The 20,564-nt window shown below is 39.2% G+C and overlaps 1 protein-coding gene across 3 annotated transcripts in view; it reads right to left on the reverse strand.

The window, feature by feature from the left end:
* Window positions 1–20,564, reverse strand: part of LDAH (lipid droplet associated hydrolase) — a 224,415-nt gene that overhangs the window by 189,631 nt on the left and 14,220 nt on the right. The window contains exon 1 of one of the 3 annotated variants that reach the window (XM_058287671.2): window positions 4,164–7,800. The exons of the other annotated variants lie outside the window; for them this stretch is intronic. The gene's annotated coding sequence lies outside the window, so the exon portion shown is untranslated. Of the gene's footprint in view, window positions 1–4,163; window positions 7,801–20,564 lie in introns of those variants that run through there. 3 annotated transcript variants of the gene reach the window in all.

Here is a 20,564-nt window from a genome sequence, read left to right on the forward strand (position 1 = left end):
TTAAATAAAAAAGAACCAGCACTCACACACAAAAATACAAAGAGCTTGACTTGTAAAGAAACAGAAGAGAGGCCAAAATACTTGATTCCTCTCTTTATATCCAATAAATCAATATATCAGTGTGGCTAAAGGGATACCAAGTCTGTATGTGAAGAGACTGGAGAGGAGAAGAAACATTCTTCTGTGTTAAAAGCAGAATTAGGAAATCATATGAAAAACGCTTATGTTAGTATACTCCACAACTTAGATAAGAACAAATTCCTAGAAAAACACAACCTGGCAAAGTTCATTCAAGAATAAATACAAAACCTGAATAGACCTAAATTGATGAAGGAAATTGAAATTAAAGTTAAAATCCTTTCACATTGAAAATTCCAGGTCCACATGTTTTCACTGGCAAATTATACCATTTCTTCCTTAAATGATACTAATTCTACACAAACTCTTCCAGAAAATAGAAGAGAAGGGAATATTTTCCAACTCATTCTATGAGGCCAGCATCACCTTGATATTATCCTTTGTGAACATAGATGCAAAAATTGAAAACAAAATTTTAGCAAAGGGAATCCAACAAAATGGTAAAAGGATAATACATAATGACCAAGTGGGATTTATTTTTAAAATGTGGGGGCTGGTTTAACATTCAAAAATCAATTAATGTATCTTCAGCCCTGCCTCAATCAAGATGGCAGAGTGAGAAGCTTCAGGGTTCTGTTCTCCCACAGAAGCTCTGGACAACCAGCAGCATCTTTCTCAAAGTTCAGAAAACAGTTACAAGACTGCAGTAGAGGCAAGTGCCAAACCAAGAAAAAGCCTACTTAAAAGCAGAAGGAGTTCCTGATGCCCTGGCTGGGCCTACCTTTACTGGTTTGGCATGGAGCCAGACTGCACTCCCACCACTGATCCCTGGGCCTGGTTCCAGAGGAGCAGGGTATGTTGTGCACATACTGGGAGCATGTATTTCTGGCCCAGTCTGTCTGGTGGTGGCCTGAGGGATTCACTATCCCAGAACTTGCCTTATATGTAGAAAGCAGCTCACAGAGTTCTACAGAATGTTGTGTGAGATCAGTCAAATAGACACCTGGGTCAAGGGACTACTGACTGTAGGAGAGACAACATAGTGCCCATAACTGTGAGGAAACCGTTTCCTAGGAAAGAGGGAACACTGGCATCCACGTAAATGGGGAGATTCCAAACATGCAAGCCCAAGTTAAGAAGCAATGACAGCAGGGACCACAGAAGCTCCTATGCTTTGTTCTGGATCCAGTTCCTAAACTGACTGTATGGACAAACTCTGAAAGAGATCACTCTTACAGGCTAATCGTCAAAGACTAGCAAAGTTGTTCTCTTCTTTCCTTCCTTTCTTCTTTTCTGTCTTATTTTTGCTTAGCTCCTGTCATTCAAGGAAATGCCTTTCACAATACTAGTTGGATATAAGCTTAAGGAACAGCTGCTTCAGAGTCTAAATTCCAGCAACAAAGCATTAAAATAATCCATATCAAAATGTGCAAATTTCAACAAGATTACAAAACCTACAGTGAAATAGGAAGTGATGGCCCAACCTAAGGAGAAGATGAAAGCATTAGAAACCATAATAAGGAGGACCTGACCTGGGTTATACAAAACAAAGACTTTAAAAAATGGTCCTAAATATGTTCAAAGAGCCAAAGGAAAATACAAAGAACTGAAGGAAATCAGGAAAACAATAGAAGAACACAAAGAGAATATCAACACAGAGATAGAGATTACGAAAACAACTGAATAGAGCTAAAGACCACAGTAACAGAAATTAAAAATCCCCTACAGGGGCTCAAGAGTAGACTGGAGCTGGCAGAAGAAAGAATCAGTAAACCTGAAGATAAAAAATGAAATCATCCAGTCTGAGAAGTGGCGAAAGGAAAGAATGAAACATTAACAGAGCCTGAAGAACCTGATGGACACCTGATGGACACCATCAAACTGAACAATATATGCATTGTGGAAGTCGGAGAAAGAGAAGAAAGTGGTAAAAAGAATATTCAAAGAAATAATGAGTTTTTTCAAACTTTTTATTGTGAAATACTTACAAACTTATAGAACAGTTGGAAGAACACTATAAATATCACACAGAGAATTCCAAAATACTCCCTCCTACCCCCAGATAACCATATTCACCAATATGAACATTTTGCCACCTTTGCCGTATCTATCTGCCTACCTGCCGAACAAGTGTGAGCAGGTTCTACAAATCATAATCCCTGAACACATAGCTTCCACATACATTTCTTATGAACACAGATATTCACTTATGAATAACATTATAAATTTGTAATAATCTTGTTTGTTCCAATAACATTCCATCCCCCTATCTTTATACAGACCTTGTCACAAATTACTTATTTATATGTTATGAGTCTGAAACCATTGACTTAGCATTAAATTCATGCACTTGCCCATTCAGATCCTGTAGGTAGTGAAAAATGGAGTTATAAACCAAAATACAATAGTACTGGTACTTATATTTACCGAGAGCATTATCTTCACCTGAGATAATTTATTTTTTCATGTGGTTTCAGTTAATTAGCGTCCTTTCCTTTCAACCTGCAGAACCACCTTTAGCCTTTCTTGTAGGGCCTGTCTAGTAATGACGACATTCCTCAGGTTTTGCTTATCTGGGAATTTCTTATTCCCACCTGCATTTCTGAAAGGCAGTTTTACCAGATATAGAAGTCTTGGCTGGCAATTTTTTGCTTTCAGTACTTTTTAAGATTTTTTTAATACCTCCCCCCTCAGTACTTTAAATTCATCATCTTACTGCCTTCTTTCTTGCCTCCATGGTTTCCAATGGATAATCAGTACTTAATCTTATTGAGGTTCCCATGTGTGTGACACATTACCTCTCTCTTGAAGCTTTCAGAATACTCTTTATCTTTGACATTTGCCAGTTTGATTTAAGATGGCACAGTGTAAGTCTATTTGGGTTTATCCTATTTGCAGTTTATTGAGCATCTCAGAAATGTATACTCATTTTCTTGAGTAACCTGCCAAATATTTTATGTGTATTTTTTCTCATTTTATATATAAATGGCATATATGATAAACACTGTTCTGTCCCTTGCTTTTTTCTCTTTCTGATATAACTTGAAGATTGTTTCATAGCACACAAAGTACTTCCTCATTTTATTTGAACAGTTGTGGGATAATATATGTTTATTCTACCAATTTGCTATACTCCCTTTAGATTATTTCCAATATTTTGCCAAGTAAACAATTCTGCAATGAATTGTCTTTTATATGTTGCTTCTTCGTAGATAAATGTAAATGTAGGATATAAATTATTAGAACTGAGATAAAGGATATGAGCTTTTCAAATTCTAACAGAGAATGCCAAATTGACTATTTCTCCCATACTTTTACCAACAATCTATTACCAAATCTATTGATATTTCTAATACAGTTGGTGAAAAATTTTATCTCAATCATGTAATATGCCTTTATTTGCAGTCTAAAGATTAATTTTATGCCATTTCGGGATAATAATGGAATCATTCATAAAGGAAACATCCAGATTCCATTTCCCTAAAGCTGAGCTCTGCCCTCCCTTTTCATTAGAAGTCACAAGAATTTCTAGGAGGATCTTATAGAAGAGAGTAGAGGCCAAGAGAGAAAAAAATAAGTGAAAAAAGCAAATTCTAGAACAATATGCACAATATACCATTTATGTTAAAAACCCAACCCAAACTGTGTTTATATATGTAAGTGCACAGGAAAACATCTGGAAAAATACATCTCAAACTATTAAGAGTACTTCCTTTGGAGGAATGTATTGGCATGGGTGACAAAGAGATGACAGAAGGTAAGGTAGACTCAGCTTTATAGTTTGAATCATTTACAAGAATCTATGTATTACTTTTTGTTGAAACCTTGCAGAGGTGCCCAAAGATGTACTTACCAAATCCAATGGATGTGTCATGATGATGGGAACGAGTGTTGTTGGGGGGGTGGGGGGGGTGGGGGGTGGGGTTGAATGGGACCTCACATATATATTTTTAATGTAATATTATTACAAAGTCAATAAAAAAAAAATTTAAAAAAAAAAAAAAAAGATATAATACATACAATTCACCCATTTAAAGTATATAATTAATATATACACCACTACAATTTTAGAACATTTTCATTACCTCAAAAAGAAACCATGTGGGAAGCGGCTGTGGCTCAATCAGCTGGGCTCCTGTCTACCATATGGGAGGCCCTGGGTTCGTGTCTCGGGGCCTCCTTGTGACAGCGGCTCCCCCGCATGCTGCAGAATGCTGCCCAGCCTGCAAGCACCTCAGAAAGCAGGCTCAGCAAAGTAACGCCAACAGAAAGGGAGACAGGCAAAAAACGCAGAAGAGCACACAGTGAATGGACAGAGAAGAGGCAGCAAGCAAGCCGCAGGGGGTAAAAAAATAAATAAATACAGACACAGAAGAATGCAGAGTGAATAGACAGAGAACAGACAGCATGCAAAAAGCCTCAAGTGGGGGGGATAATAAAACAAAACCAAACACCATGTACTCCTTAGTTATCACTTCCCTAATTCCCCAGCCCTATGCAATCATTAATCTGCTTTCTGTCTCTAGAATCTGCCTATTCTGAAAATTTCACATGAATGGAATAGTGTAATGTGTGGTCTTTTGTGACTGGCTTCTTTCACTTGAACATGTTATCAAGGCTTATCCACTGTTAAACATGTATCAATACTTAATTCCCTTTTATGGTCGAATAAAATTCCACTCTATGGATATACCATGATTATCCATTCAACCACTAATAGACATCTGGACTGTTTCTACCTTTTGGGTATTATAAACAATGCTGTTATAAACATTCATGTGCAAAATAGATACATCTATTTTTGTTTCCCTAGTGTATATACCTAGGAGTGCCAGCTGAATAGTTTCAGTACTTACATTTTAAGTCTTTAATTCAAATTGAGTTAATTTTTTAATATGGTATGAGAAAAGGGTACAACTTCATTCTTTCACATGTGGTTATCCAGTTGTCTCAGAGCCATTTGTTGGAAAGACAATCCTTTCTCCATTAAATGGCCTTGACAGCATTGTTGAAAATCAGTTGACCACAGACACATGGTCTTTTGGGTTGAACTGTGTCCCCCCAAAAGATACACTGAAGTCGAAAACCCCAGTATCTATGAAAATGATCTTATTAGGTTTCTTGCACTGGGAGGCAGACGTGGCTGAACTGATGGAGCATCCATCTACCATACAGAGGGTCCAGGGTTCGATCCCCGGGGCCTCCTGATCCATGTGGTAAGCTGGCCCACATGCAGGGCTGTGTCATGCAAGGAGTGCCCTGCCACACAGGGGCACCCCCGCATAGGGGTACCCCATGCACAAGGTGTGCGCCCCATAAGGAGAGTTGCCCTGTGTGAGGGAAGCGCAGCCTGCCCAGGGGTGGTGCTGCGCACGCAGTGGGCTGATGCAGCAAGATGACACAACAAAGAGGAGATGTAGTTTTCCAGCGCCACTGGATGGTGCAGGTGGAGGCAGAACACACAGTGATTGGATGCAGAGAGCAGACAACGGTGGGACGGGGAGAGAAAGAAAAAAATAAATCTTTAAAAAAAAAAAATAGGTTTCTTCCACATGTAGTCAAGTTAAGATGAGGTGTTACTGGATTTAGGGTGGGTCCCTAAATCCCAACATCTTTAAAAGGAAAGAGAGATTTAGAGACACAGGGGTCCTACAGGTAATAAAGCTATGTGACAATGGAGGCTGAGACTGGAGAGATGCTGCCACAAGTTAAGAAATGCCAAGGACTGTCAGGAACCATCAGAAGTGAGAAGCAATGAAGGGTGCTTCCCAAGAGCCACCAGAGAGAGCATGGCCTTGCTGACACCTTGATTTCACTTCAGCATCCAGAATGGTGAGAAAATAAAATCATATTGTTTAAAACCAAAGTTTGTGGTATTTTGTTACAGCAGCTGTAGAAAACTAATACACATGGTTGTATTTATGTACATTCACTTCTCTTCCACTGCTCTATATGGTTGTCTGTATGCCAGTACCAGAGTGTCTGGATTGCCATTACTTTGTACTTAATTTTTTGAAGGCTTTTAAAATTCAGATCTATTTATGTGGTGTGTACATAGGAATCACTTGGAAGATTCTTCATTCTTTTGCTGTAACACCCCACCTTGCTCTGTGAGGTAAAATATTGTAGCCATAGAAAAGAGAAAATTCTTCCTCAATTCCCATACCAGATTCTCAAAGAGGACAGATGGAGATCTTGGCTTTATTCAAATGAAAATTTAGAGTTGCTTTAAAATTAGCATATATATATACACACACACACACACTAATATATATAGGCATTTAAAAGGAAGCATAAAAGGACTACCAATGAGCTATGCTCTACATATATAAACATAGACAGGGAAAACATAAATTTATTCTTTCAAGACTGTGGAGGATATACCCTATTACCTCTGAGTTGTGCTGCCACACAAGACGATCTATTGTGAGGAATGGCAGTGAAGAGTGGCAATCTTATCCCTTCTGGGAATTTTTTTGAACTTTTAATTTTGAAATAACTTCATATTTACAGGAAAGTTACAAAAATAATACGGAAATATAAATAGAACTCCAGTATACCTCCTGTATTAGTCTGCCAAAGGGGTGCTGATGCAAAGTACCAGGAATCTGTTGGCTTTTATAAAGGGTATTTATTTGGGATAACTGCTTACAGTTTCAAGGCCCTAAAGAGTTCAACTCAAGGCTGCTTTCTCACCAAAGTCAGTGCCATGTGCTGAAGCAAGATGGTGGGGGATCTCTGCCTGAACTCTTGGCCCTTCTCAGCTGCTCAGCAACTCTATTCTCTTTGGCTGCAAACTATAAGGCAAATGTCTCATTCTCAGGGCTTTAGCTGTTTGAGCCTTCTCCTTTCTGTCATTTGGCAAAACCAAAATGACTAAGTTCTCTCCTCTTCTGTGGGTCTTCTTGAGTGAGTGTCCATTTATAGCAGCCCACGAAGGAGGCAGGGACTTAACCCTGAGGTACACCCTACTGATGTGGTCAAATCAAAGGCCCTAAATTGATTTTATTAAGTAAACTTAAAATCTTTGAATTTAATACAATCAAAGGGTATCACACCCAGAGGAATAGGCTAGTTTACAAGCATAATCTTTCTCATTTTGGGCATATAAACAAAAATAATCTCAAACTGCCATATTCTACCCTCTGAGTTCCAAAAAGACATTACAATATTTAAAAATACAAAACAAAACTTAAATCTGTAACAATGCTAAGTACAAAATCACATCACAATCAGTTTATAGAACTGAAGTTAGCCTTGGGGCAAAGTTCCTTCTGGCTGTAAACCTGTGAAACTTAGGGAAACATGAGTCACTAGTTCCCAACAGTTCTGAAAACCTGCAGGGGATACTTCATTAGATTTCAAACTCTGAGAGTCATTCTTAAGACGATGGTTTCTTTTCCTACTTGGGAATTTTGGGGGTCCACTCTTTCCACAGGCTTGCCCAACAAGCATGAGGGTGGCAAACAAGCTCTAGACTTTACCCTCCAAGAACATTGGGGTAATGGTCACACTTTACCCAATCTCTGGAGTAGAGTCTCAACCCCCTTAGTAGAGTGAGGTGGCAACATTCTCCCTAACCTCTTGTTATTTTAGGTTCATTCACATTGTCGCAAGTATCATTCTTTTTCACAGCAGCATAACAATCCATTTTATGTATGCAGCACATTTTCCTTAACCATTCCTCTGTGATGGACACATGGTTTGCTTTCATCTTTTATCAAATGTGAATAAAGGGAGGCCACCACATGGGAGGTCTACTGTTCAAACCCTGGGACTCCTTGACCCATGTGGAGCTGGCCCATGAGCAGCGCTGATGCACGCAAGGAGTACCTTGCCATGCAGGGGTGTTCCCCAAGCAGGGGAGCCCCACGTGCAAGGAGTGTGCCCCGCAAGGAGAGCCGCCCAGCGCGAAAGAAAGTGCAGCCTGCCCAAGAATGGCACTGCACACATGGAGAGCTGACACAAGATGACACAACAAAAAGAAACACAGATTCCTGGTGCCACTGATAAGGATAGAAGCGGTCACAGAAGAATACATAGCTAATGGACACAGACAGCAGACAGCTGTGGGGGGGAGGGGGAAGGGGAGAGAAATAAATCTTCAAAAAAAATTGTGAATAAAGGTGGCTTATGAGAATCACTATGCAAATATCAGTTTAAGTATCTGCTCTCAACTCTTTTGGATATTTTACAAGAAGTGGGATTGCTGGGTCATATGGCAATTCTATACATAACATCTGAGGAACCACCAAACCACTTTCCACAGTGGCTGCACCATTTTACATTCCCACCAACAATGAATGAATGTTCCTCTCCAACATTTGCTATTTTTCTTTTTTTTTTTAATAGCAGTCATTCTCATGGGTTTGAGGTGGTATCTCATTGTGGTTTGTTTTGCAGTTACCTAATATCTAATGATGTTGAGCACATTTTCATGTGCTTTTGGGATATTTGCATATCTTCTTTAAAGAAATATTTATTCATGTCTTTGCTCATTTTTAATCAGGCTGTCTTTGTCTTGTTGATGTTTAGGATTTCTTTGTAAATTCTGGATATTTTATTTATTTTAAAGATTTATTTTTTATTTATTTCTCTCCCCTTCCCCACCCCCTATTGTCTGGTCTCTGTATCGATTCACTGTGTGTTCTTCTGTATCCACTTGCATTCTTGTCAGCAGCACCAGGAATCTGTGTCTCTTTTTGTTGAGTCATCTTGCTGCGTCAGCTCTCAGTATGTGCGACGCCACTCCTGGGCAGGCTGCACTTTTTTCACACAGGGCAGCTCTTCTTGTGCGTGGGGCTCCCCAACCCGGGGGACACCCCTGCATGGCAAGGCACTCCTTGCGCACATCAGCACTGCGGGTGGGCCAGCTCACCACACAGGTCGAAAGGCCCTGGGTTTGAACCCTGGACCTCCTATGTGGTAGACGGATACTCTATCAGTTGAGCCAAATTTGCTTCCCTATTTTCTGGATATTTTTTAAAACCCTTACTTTTATGTGGTATCGAAATTTATCCATTCTATAGGTTGTTTTTTTACCTTCATGATAAAAGTCCTTTGATGAACAGAAGTATTTCATTTTGATGAGGTCCCATTTATCTATTTTTCATTTGTTGCTTGTGCTTTTAGTGTAAGGTATAAGAAACCATTCCCTAACACAAGGTCTTAGAGATGATTCCCTATGTTTACCTCTAGGAGTTTTATAATCCTTGTTCTTTTATTTAGGTATTTGATCCATTTTGAGTTAATTTTTGGGGTGAGACAGGTGTTCCAGTTACTCGTTTGTATATGGAGTTCTAGTTTTCCCCACCATTTGTTGAAAAGACTATTCTTCCCCTATTGAGTGGACTTGGCACCCTTGTTAAAAAAGGGGATGGAGAGCATAGATGTGATGATATATTTCTGAACTCTCAATTCGATTTCATTGGTCTATATATCAATTCTTGTGCCAGTATCATGCTGTTTCAACCACTGTAGCTTTGTAATAAGTTTTAGTCAAGTGTGAGTGCTCTGACTACACTCTTCTTTCATAAGATGGTTTTGGCTCTACAGAGCCCGTTACCCTACCAAATAAATTTGATGATTGATTGATTTTTGTATTATTGCAAAGTAGGGTATTAGAATTTTTTTTTAAAATTTCTCTCCCCTCCCCCCGCCCCAGTTGCCTGCTCTCTGTGTCCATTCACTGCATGTTCTTCTGTGACCGCTTCTATCCTTATCAGCGACACCAGGAATCTGTGTTTCTTTTTGTTGTGTCATCTTGTGTCAGCTCTCCGTGTGCGCGGCACCATTCCTGGGCAGGCTGCACTCCTTGGGCATGGGGCTCTCCTACGCGGGGGACTCCCCTGCGTGGCAGGGCACTCCTTGCGCGAATCAGCACTGCTCATGGGCCAGCTCCACACTGGTCAAGGAGGCCCAGGGTTTGAACCATGGACCTCCCATGTGGTAGGTGGATGCCCTACCCATTAAGCCAAGTTCTCTTCCCAGGGTGTTAGAATTTTTATTGGGATTGCACTGAATCTGTAAATCACTTTTCAAAGAACTGACTCGGCAATATTTAGTCTTCCAATCCATGACTGTGGAATGCCCCTCCATTCATTTTGGTCTTCTTGGATTTGTTTTAGCATGTTTTGTAGTTTTCCATGTAGAAGTCATTTACATCGTTGGTTACAATTATTCCTAGATATTTGATTCCTTATTTGCTATTGTAAATGGGATTTTTTTCTTGATTTCATCTTCAGATTGCTCATTAGTAATGTTAGAAACACTACTGACTTCTGCATGTTGATCTTGTACTCTGCCACTTTACTGAATTTATTAGCACTGGTAGCTTTAGTGTACATTTTTTCGAGACTTGCTATATATAGGACAATGTCATCTGTAAAAGTTTTACTTCTTTTCCAGTTTGGATGCCTTTTATTTTTTTTTATTGTCTAACGCTCTAGCTAGACTTTTAATACAATGCTGAGTAACAGTGGTGACAGTGCACATCTTTATCTTGTTCCTGATCTTAGCAGGAAAGCTTTCAGTCTTTCATAATTAAGAAGTCTGTTAGTTACGGGTTTTTCATATATGCTCTTTATCATGTTAAGGATGTTTTCCAAGTGTTTTCAAGAAGGGGGTGCTGGATTTTTTTCAAATGCCCTTTCTTCATCAATGAAAATGATGTGGTTTCTTGTTTTTCCTTCATTCTGTTAATGTAGTATATAACAGTACTTTTTTTTATGTTGAGCTACCCTTGCAAACCTGGGATAAATCCTAATTGATCATGCTGTATAATTCTTCTAATGTGCTGCTGGATTCCATTTGCTAGATTTTGTTTATTCTATTGTTTTTTATTTTTTAATTCTCTTTTATTTCTGCTCTAATCTTTATTTCCTTCACTCTGCTCACTTCACTTAAGCTGTACTTCATTATTCTTTCTTCTGGTTCCTCCAGGTGTGTGGTTAGGTCTCTGACTTGAGTTATTTTTTCTTTTTTAAATGTAACCATTTAAGGCTATAAATTTCCCTTTGAGCACTACTCTTCCCAAATTCCATAAGTTTTGAAATGTTGTGACCTCATTTTCATTCATCTCAAGATATTTCCTGATCTGCCTTGTGATTTCTTCTTTGACCCATTGATTGCTTACATGCGTTGTTTAATTTCCATGTATTTGTGGATTTTCCAGTTGTCTGTCATTATTGATTTCTAGATTAATTTCATTGTGGACAGAGAAGATTCTTTAGTTTTAATCTTTTAAAAATTACTTTCGTTTTTTTTTTTTGGACCAACTGGTGGTCCATCCTGGAGAATGAGCCACGTGCCCTTGAGAAGAATGTGTAACCTGTTTTTGTAGGGGAAGAGGACAGTACTTGTGTATGTCTGTTAAGTCTAGTTCATTTATCACGTTGTTCGAGTTCTTTATTTCCATGCTGAACTTCTATCTAGATGTTCTATCCATTGATATAACTGATATTGAAGTCTCCAATTATTACTGTAGTGGTATCTATGTCTCCCCTCGTTTTTGCCGTTATGTTTTACATAACTGTTTATGATTGTTATTTCTTCTTGGCGGATTGACCCTTTTATTAACATATAATATCTTTGTCTCTCATAAAAGCTTTTGACTCAACGATTATTTTGTTCAATATTAGTATAGATTAGTATAGATGGCTACTATTTGCATGGAATATCTTCTATCCTTTCACTTTAAACCTATTTGTGTCTTTTTGTCTAAGGTGAGTACTCTTGCAAACATCATATGGTTGGATTGTACTTTTTAATCCATTCTTCAAATCTTTGTATTTTCATTGGGGAGGAGTTAAATCCATTAACATTCAGTGTTATTACATGTAAGGCAGCACTTACTTCACTTTGCCCTTTGTTTTTTTTATGTCTTAAATCTGCTTTGTCTTTATCTTTCTTTTCCTTTATTGCAGCCTCTTTTATGTTTAGATATTTTGTGATATAACCAACTGATCCCTTTCTCATTTCCATTTCTATATATTTTTAAAATACTTTGTGGTTACCTGGGTAATGTTTTAAACAATATAAATCTTCACTAGTTTGAAAAGATTCCAACTTCAATAACATACACATTCTCTGCTCCTTTCCTCCTCTTCATGTTTCTTTTGTCACATAACACCTCTTTATATTTTGCATGTCCATTATAAGGAAAAATATTTTATTCAATTATATCCTCTTTTAGGAAAAAAAGAACACAGTTATATATTAAGGACACAATACTCTTGAGTTTTGCATTTAACCACTTAGTTACCTTCATAAGATCTTCACTTCTTCATACTGCTCCAAGCTCTTCTCTCCTATCTTTACCTTTCAACTTAAAGCTCTCCTTTTAGCAATTTTTATAAGGCAGGTCTTTTGGTGATAAACTATCTCAGTTTTGCTTATTCATGAAATGTCTTGAACACTCCCTCTGTTTTGAAGAATGGTTTTGCCAGATAAGGAATTTCTGGCTGGCTGATAAATATATCATACACCACCTTTTCACCCCTTGGTTTATTTTGAGAAATCAGTACTCACTCTGACTGAGGATCCCTTGTACGTAAGGAATCACTTTTCCCTTGCTGTTTTCAGAATTTTCTCTTTATCTCTGGTTTACTATATTTTGATTTGTATGTGTCTTGGAATAGCTCTATGAGGGCTTACCCTCTTGGAGTACATTGCATACCTTGGACATGGTTTTGTTATTGTTTTGTTTTGTTTCTTTGTCTTGCACCATAATTGGGAATTTTGGGGTCATTATTTTTTCAAATATTTTTTCTGCCCCCTTTTCTTCTCCTCTGAGACTTCCATGTTATGTATGTTGGTATGCTTCATGCTATTATACAGGTCCCTTTGACACTAATCAGTTTTTTCCTATTCTTTTCCATTTTTCTGACTCTATTAACTTGATTGTCCTGCCTTGTAGTTCACTGATTCTTTCTTCTGCCTGTTCAAATCTGCAGCTGTATGCCTCTTATGTATTTTTAAATCTCCATTATTGTATTTCATATTCATAAGTGCTGTTCCTTCATAAACATTCTAATTCTTTTTTTCACATTGTCTCATTTAGCTCTACATCTATATTTAGTTTATTTCTATCCATATTTTCCTTTAACTCCTTGAGTTGATTTAGGAAATGTTTGAACATCTTTGATTAGTTATACCAAAGTCTGTGTTTCATCTGAGGTTTTAATTTATTTACTTGAATGAACCATATCATCCTGTTTCTTAGTATGGCTTGTGATTTTTTGCTGATGTCTGGGCATCTGATTACTTTAATGTGTGTGGCAGTCTGAGATTTTTTTTTATGAATCCCAAAAAGAGAGTGATTATGTTTGTAAACTAATCTACTCATCTGGGTGAGACACACATTAAATTCAGTTGGGAGGCCTTTGATTAGATTACATGTTAAGATTAGGGCTTTCTGGGAAGCGGACTTGGCCCAGTGGTTAGGGCGTCCATCTACCACATGGGAGGTCCACTATTCAAACCCCGGGCCTCCTTGACCCGTGTGGAGCTGGCCCTGAGCAGTGGTGATGCGCGCAAGGAGTGCTGTGTCAGTTCAGCCTGCTCAGGAATGGTACCGCACACACGGAGAGCTGACACAACAAGATGACGCAACAAAAAGAAACATAGATTCCCATGCCGCTGACAACAACAGAAGTGGACAAAGGACATGCAGCAAATAGACACAGAGAACAGACAACTGGGGTGGGGGGAGAGAAGGGGAGAGAAATAAATAAATAAATCTTTAAAAAAAAAAAAAGATTAGGGCTTTTTTTCTTAAACAAATACTTTTCATATTATATATATTTAAAGATACTTAGATTACATAAATGTTACATAAAAAATGTAGGGGATTCCCATATGCCCCACTCCCTACCCCTCCCAAGATTTCCCACATTAACATCCTTCATTACTGTGGTGCATTTGTTACAACTGATGAATACATATTGGAACACTGCAAATGAATGTGGTTTATAGGTTATGTTATAGTTTAAACGGGTTAAACAATTTTGTATGTTATAACAAGATATAGAATGGCCTGCATCTGTCATTGCAATGTCATTCAGACAATTCTAATGTCTCGAAAGTGCCCCCATATCATAACTATTTTTCCCTTTCCCTCCCCTCAGACCTCCAGTAGCCAAAGCCTCTACATCAATGATATAAGTTCTTCCATTGCTAGAATACCAATAAGTCTATAGTAGAATAACAGTAAGTCTACTCTAGTCCATCATTCATTCCCCAATCCTGAGGATCCTGGGATGGTGATTCCCCCTCCTCCTCTAACTGAAAGGGAGCTTAGATCCCATGAGGCAGATGGATGGGACTATCTTGCTCATAGCTGCAGACTCTCTCTGTTCCTTGGGATGGTCATTGTCCATCTTTATCTCCTTATTTGTTGTCCTGGGTGTGTCCAATGAACTGGAGAGTAGGTGTTGCAACTCTGCTGAGATTCAGGGCCTGACTGGAACATGGACAGCTCGAAGATTTAAGTCTCTTGGACATAAACCTATCAACTCTAGTACTAATTATAGGTTCAAATAGAAGGGGCAGAAGAGCCATGCATAGAGAACCACAAATGAGTGCAACTCTGTCATACTGGGGAGTGTAAGTCCCAAAGTAGGGTCCACTGGCAGGGTACCAAACTCCTGAGCTGTCAGTCCTGCCTATGGCATCTGGATGTCTCCAGAGCCCTCAGGAGCCCTGCATTTGAGACAATAGTTTCTGTGGCACTCAATGGGATCCTGCTGAGATGTGTGCATAATTGTAATCTCTGGGATCACCTCCTGACTCACTCTGAAGTCTCTAAGCCATATAAACTCATTTATCTTTATCAAGATTAGGTCTTTTGATTTGACTATGTCAGTACGGTGTGACTCAGGTTGAGTACCTGCCCCCTTGCTGGGTCTGAAATAAACAGACTCACATGAAGAGACACACAGGAAAAGAGGGCTCTGCCATTTTTTATTCTGCCATGTGACAGGAAGAAGGCTCAAATAGCTGAGGCACCAGGAAGAGTTGAGCCATTCATTTGCCTGATAGCTTACAGTTGAGATCAGGAAGAGAGCAGAACAGCCAAGAGTGATATAGAAGGCCCAGAAAGAAACAAGCCCTGTGCCAGGAGAGAGGAAGCCCTAAGAGACAAGTCCTATGCCAGCTTGCAACTGAAACTGGAAAGAAAGCAGTGCAGCTGAGCCTGAAAGAGGAAGCTAAGAGGGGAAGGAGAAACCTCACAGAGATCACCTTCCTAATTCACATTATCTTCCTAATTCTATGTTGCAACACACCAGGATCAACAGTGGCTAACAATGTTAAGAAAGCATCTCTGTTAATGCCTTGATTTGGTGTTGGAACTGTAAGCTTTTACCCCCAAGTAAATCCCCTTATTAAAGCCAACAGATTTCTGGTACTTTGCATCAGCACCCCTCTGGCTGACTAAAACAGGGTCCTTTTGTATGTAAACACTTGCCAAATGCTTTGGCTCTGCCTTTGGTCTATGTGGCATTAAGTCCCTGTGCCTAAATGACTGTGTGGTTCTTACTTGCTGTCATGAGTGGTTCCATGGTCTGCGACTATAGCTGGAGGTGCCTGGGCGACAGTGGGGCCACTGTTTACTCTAAAGTCATGGGAATGATGAGAAGGAGTGGCCAGACTATCATGTTCAAGTCACATTCTTCTTTGGTGGGACTTTTTTTCCCCTTTGATTAAGTGTTTGTATAGTCTTTCTCCAGTTTCTATCATTCTCTGAAGCTCTAAGCAAGTGGTATTTGCCCTTTTATTAGGTGTTTCTGAGGGAAAACTTTTCAGAGGATATCTTATATTGCCATCTTGATGATGTCACCCTGTACTTAAGTTTTTTTTTTAAAGATTTATTTTATTTCTCTCCCTTCCCTGCCCCCCAGTTGTCTGTTCTCTGTGTCTATTTGCTGTGTATTCTTCTTTGTCCACTTCTGTTGCTGTCAGCAGCATGGGAATCTGTGTTTCTTTTTGCTGCATCATCTTGTTGTGTCAGCTCTCTGTGTGTGCGGCACCATTCCTGGGCAGGCTGCACTTTCTTCCGCATTGGGTGGCTCTCCTTACGGGGCGCACTCCTTGCAGGTGGGGCTCCCCTGCGTGGGGACACCCGAGTGGCACAGCACTCCTTGCGCGCATCAGCACTGCGCATGGGCCAGCTCCACACGGGTCAAGGAGGCCCGGGGTTTGAACCGCGGACCTCCCATGTGGTAGATGGACACTCTAACCATTAGGCCAAGTCCGCTTCCTGTACTTAAGTTTTGATATCAGGTTGAGTGAGTCCTACAACTTCTTATTTTTCAAAACTGCTTCACTAATCTCATCCGAGAATTTCATATGCATTTTAGAACAAGCTTGTATAAATAAATTTCTAAGAAGTCAGCTAGGATTTTCATAGATATATTTTGCTGAATCTGTAGATCAATTTGGGGAATATTGCCAATTTAACAACACTGATTATTCTAATCCATGAACATGGTATTTTTTTCTATTTATTTAGATCTTTAATATCTTTAGACAATGTTTTATAGCTTCCAGGATATACATTTTACAGTTCCTTTGTTAAATTTAGTCTTAACCTTTTATTTCTAATCTTGTTATAAATGGAATTGTTCCCTGTATTTCATTTTAAGATTGTTCACTGAAAGTATATAGAAACACAGTTGTTTATATATATACACACACACACACACAAACACACACACACACACACACAGGTCGTGCATCCTGCAACCTTACTGAGCTCATTTATTAACTGTTTTTTTAGTGAATCCTTTAGGATTTCTACATACAAAATACATGTCACCACAAGCAGAGACAGTTTTACTGCTTCCTTTCTAAATTGGATGCCTTTGTATCTTTTTCTTATCTAACTGCCTTGGCTAGAACCTATGGTACAATGTTGAGTAGAAATGATGAGAGCAGACACACTAACTTTCCACCATTAGATAGAAGGTTAGCTGTTAAGTATGAGTTAAGTAGATGCCATTTATCAGGTGTGGAAGTTCCCTTCTATCCCTAGTTTGCTGAGTGTTTTTTAATATACAAGAATTTTGGACAAGGTCAAATGCTTTTGCTGCATCTACTGAGGTGATCATGGGGTTTCTATTTTTTCTTCAACTGATATAGTGTATCTCTCTCTTCCTTGGACTTGCACTGCAAACTCCCTCCTGTTTCTTTCCAACTCAAAATCATCATCTTCCTAATTCTATTACTTCTTATAGGATCATATAATAAGTAGAGAAACTCAATCAACATAAATGACCTGATTATTCTTTTTTTCTTATTAAGTAAGTCTTCTTAACCTAACCTAAAAGATTAAGTTTCTTAAAAGTAAAATAAAGTTACTATGGCTAAGAGATTTTAAATGGAGTCAGGAGGTCATTCTGGAGGTTTCTCCTATACAAATCTGAGCCAGATATCACAAACTGCTAAAGTATGCAAAGCCTCAAGCAACAGTGATCCTCAAAACCATAAACTATAAACAAACCACAAGATAAAGAAATCAGTAAATTATCTAACTTAAAGGACATCTGGAGCCCCCTGTTTATTTACAAATCACAAATGACTTATGTAATCATCTTTTTCTTTAAAAACTCTTGCCTGGAAGCACCAGGACAGGACATAATTTGGCTTGCTACCAGAATCTGTGTTCCCCAAATTGCAATTCTAAGACCACAAATAAATGTCTTTGTTGCCTTTTAGCTTAATTTGTTATCTCTTGGTGGATAGTATCTGCAGTGGCACTAAGCAGCAACTGGTAGGGCACACAGGTAAATCCTTTCAAAATGAATGTATGGCCAGTAACATGAAAATCCAACTTGAAGCAGAGACAGCAGCAGAAAATGCAATGCAAAATGCTTACGTATCATTTCATACTTCACCACTTAAATGTTACGGTTTATGTTACACTTTATCAACCATGAACTAAACTTCCTGGTTAGGAAACCACAAAGAAAAATAAAAAACCCTTGTTTATGCAACTAAAATCAGATATACATATTGATTTGTAAGGATGTTACAAAGCATTCCAGAACAGAGATGCAAGTAAAATATTTTATCAAAGATTTGTATCAAATTGTGTTAGAAACACAAGCTTAAACACACATGTAGTCAAATGCCTGAGCAACATATAATGGAGGGTGTGGTGATCCCAGACCCAATTGTCAATAAACTCTGTTCAACACTGCAACAATCAACTTCTTTCCTGCCTTCCAAGTAATTCCGTAGGGAGCAAACACTACCACATAACCACATGAGCCAGTGGCTTCTGGTAATCACACAGCATCTAGATAGAAGGCCATCATGTGGACAGAACTTGAGGCTCATTGATTAAGCCTTGTCTGCTCTATCTCCAATTACTATGCCCACTGTACCTGAGGCAGGTTAATATAGGAAACAGGGAAGGTCCCTAGTCTGAACACAGACCCCGCCCAGAAGCCCCCGGAGGGAAAGCAGCTGACTGAGAACAAAGCTATAAACTTTACAGCTGAAACAACACCAAAGACTCTGGTCATGAGGTCCCACGTGAAACTCCCTGGCTCAAAAGAAGCCCCAGATAACTCCAAACAGAAACGCCTCCCCAATGGTTCCCTGAAAGCTGACTGGTGAAGGTAGAAAGGCAACCTAATCAGGACAGCAGGTAGCTGAGATCCCTTCCTTAATATGGGAAAGGGGAGGAGAAAAGGCCTTAAAAGGCCTACCTCAGCCCCCCCCCACACAAACGTCTCACCCTATAGCACAGCCCAGGCCCATGCCTCAGGTGTGTACTCTTCTTTTTTCTCATTTCTTAATAAACTCTTTACTCCCTTGCCTACCCTGTGGCGTGTCTTTAAATTGCTTTATGCGACATAGTCAAGAACCTAAAACCCAGAGCGTTCCACTAACATACCCACAGCACAAAACACTTCACATGATTCCATTATTCCCACAAAAATTCAATTCTAGATCCTACTAACCAATGAGAAGCACATCCTACAGCTCGAGGAAACTCCAAGGAAAAGGACCAAGGGCAGCAAAAGAAAGGCAAACATTAAAGAACATTAGGCAATGAAATGTGATCTAAAATTGTCAAAGCACTGTAAAACAATGAGACTACCAAAGAATGAATGCTTGAAGCTTCTCTCCATCCCAGTGTCTTCACTGAATGCTCCCACTATCTTGTAACCCCATCAAAAACCTGGTTCTGCCCTGTGGTCTTTCTTTCTTTCAAGCCTTTTCAGTAGAGGCCCTACTGTACACTCCTATATTTCACACACCTCAGTGAGAGCAGACTTTTATAACAGTCTCCCTAGCCTTCATAATAATTAGTGAGTGAACGAGTACTTCTGGGTGGGGAAATGGAACCGGCTGCCTGTTATGCCTGCTATTTCACTTACTGCAACAACTTCTCCTCTAAAACATCTATTAATGTTTTAGTCACATTTCCTGACAACCTTGACCCTTAAATGACACTTTAACTTGCCATTTCAAATTTGAGGTGATTTCAAAATTTAGATGGATTGAATGAGCCAAAAGCTGAATCCTATAACTCATCAATACAAATGCAAAGAACTTCACCTACATTAAACCTGAATAGCAATTCCCACCGCCACACCCTAGGTCAGCAGCACCACCCTCTTAGCGCCCTGGAGAGCTTGGTCCAACAGACTGCCCCACCCCCAGAGTTTCAGATTCAGTAGGCCAGGGATAGGGTCCAATAATTTGCAATTCTAACAAGTTTTCAGGGGATATGCTACTGGCCCTGATATCTACTTTAAGAACCACAGGTCTAAATCTTTTCATTACCACACCAAGTTAAAAGTCAAAGCATCCGAAATCTGAAAGCTCTTCTCCAGCTCACCCTTCTGCGCTTTCAGACCTCATTTCCAATACACCTTGTTGTTCGATCACCATGCTGCTCAAAAACCCATCCATTTGTGTTTGGTAGACAATTCTTTCCATTCTGCAGATCTCCTATTCTATACGCTGACCACGTTCCTCAAAGCCCCTATGGCCCTCTGCCATCCTCACTCTCAACAAATGACCTCAACTCTTACTTCACAAGGAAAAGAGAGGTCAAGAAAGAGGAGTTACTTCGTGTTCCTCCAACCCACCTCCACACTTCTCCATTTCAGTAATCAACTTCACCTCCTTCCTTCCAGCCTCAGAAGGATATCCTTTCTCCAATTCAAGATAATGTTTCTACTTATTCTCTAATCCTATACTCACTCTCCTGTGGTCTCTAAATCTCTGCTCTATCAAACAGTTTCAAATAGCACTCACATACTAAAGGCAGAGCATATGTATTTTTAATTTTAATAGATGTTGCCAGACCACTTTAAAAAAAAATAGTTACATCCTGACAGAAGATTGGAAGTTTACTAACGAAAGAGGTTAAACTAAAGAGAGATTTTAAATCAGGAACCCAAGGTCAGAGGAGAAAAGAAGTACCACACTGAGAACATGGTTAGACTAAGCGTTACTAAAAGGTAAAA

This window comes from Dasypus novemcinctus, chromosome 25 (assembly GCF_030445035.2).
Source record: "Dasypus novemcinctus isolate mDasNov1 chromosome 25, mDasNov1.1.hap2, whole genome shotgun sequence".
In the NCBI taxonomy this organism is placed as follows: domain Eukaryota; kingdom Metazoa; phylum Chordata; class Mammalia; order Cingulata; family Dasypodidae; genus Dasypus; species Dasypus novemcinctus.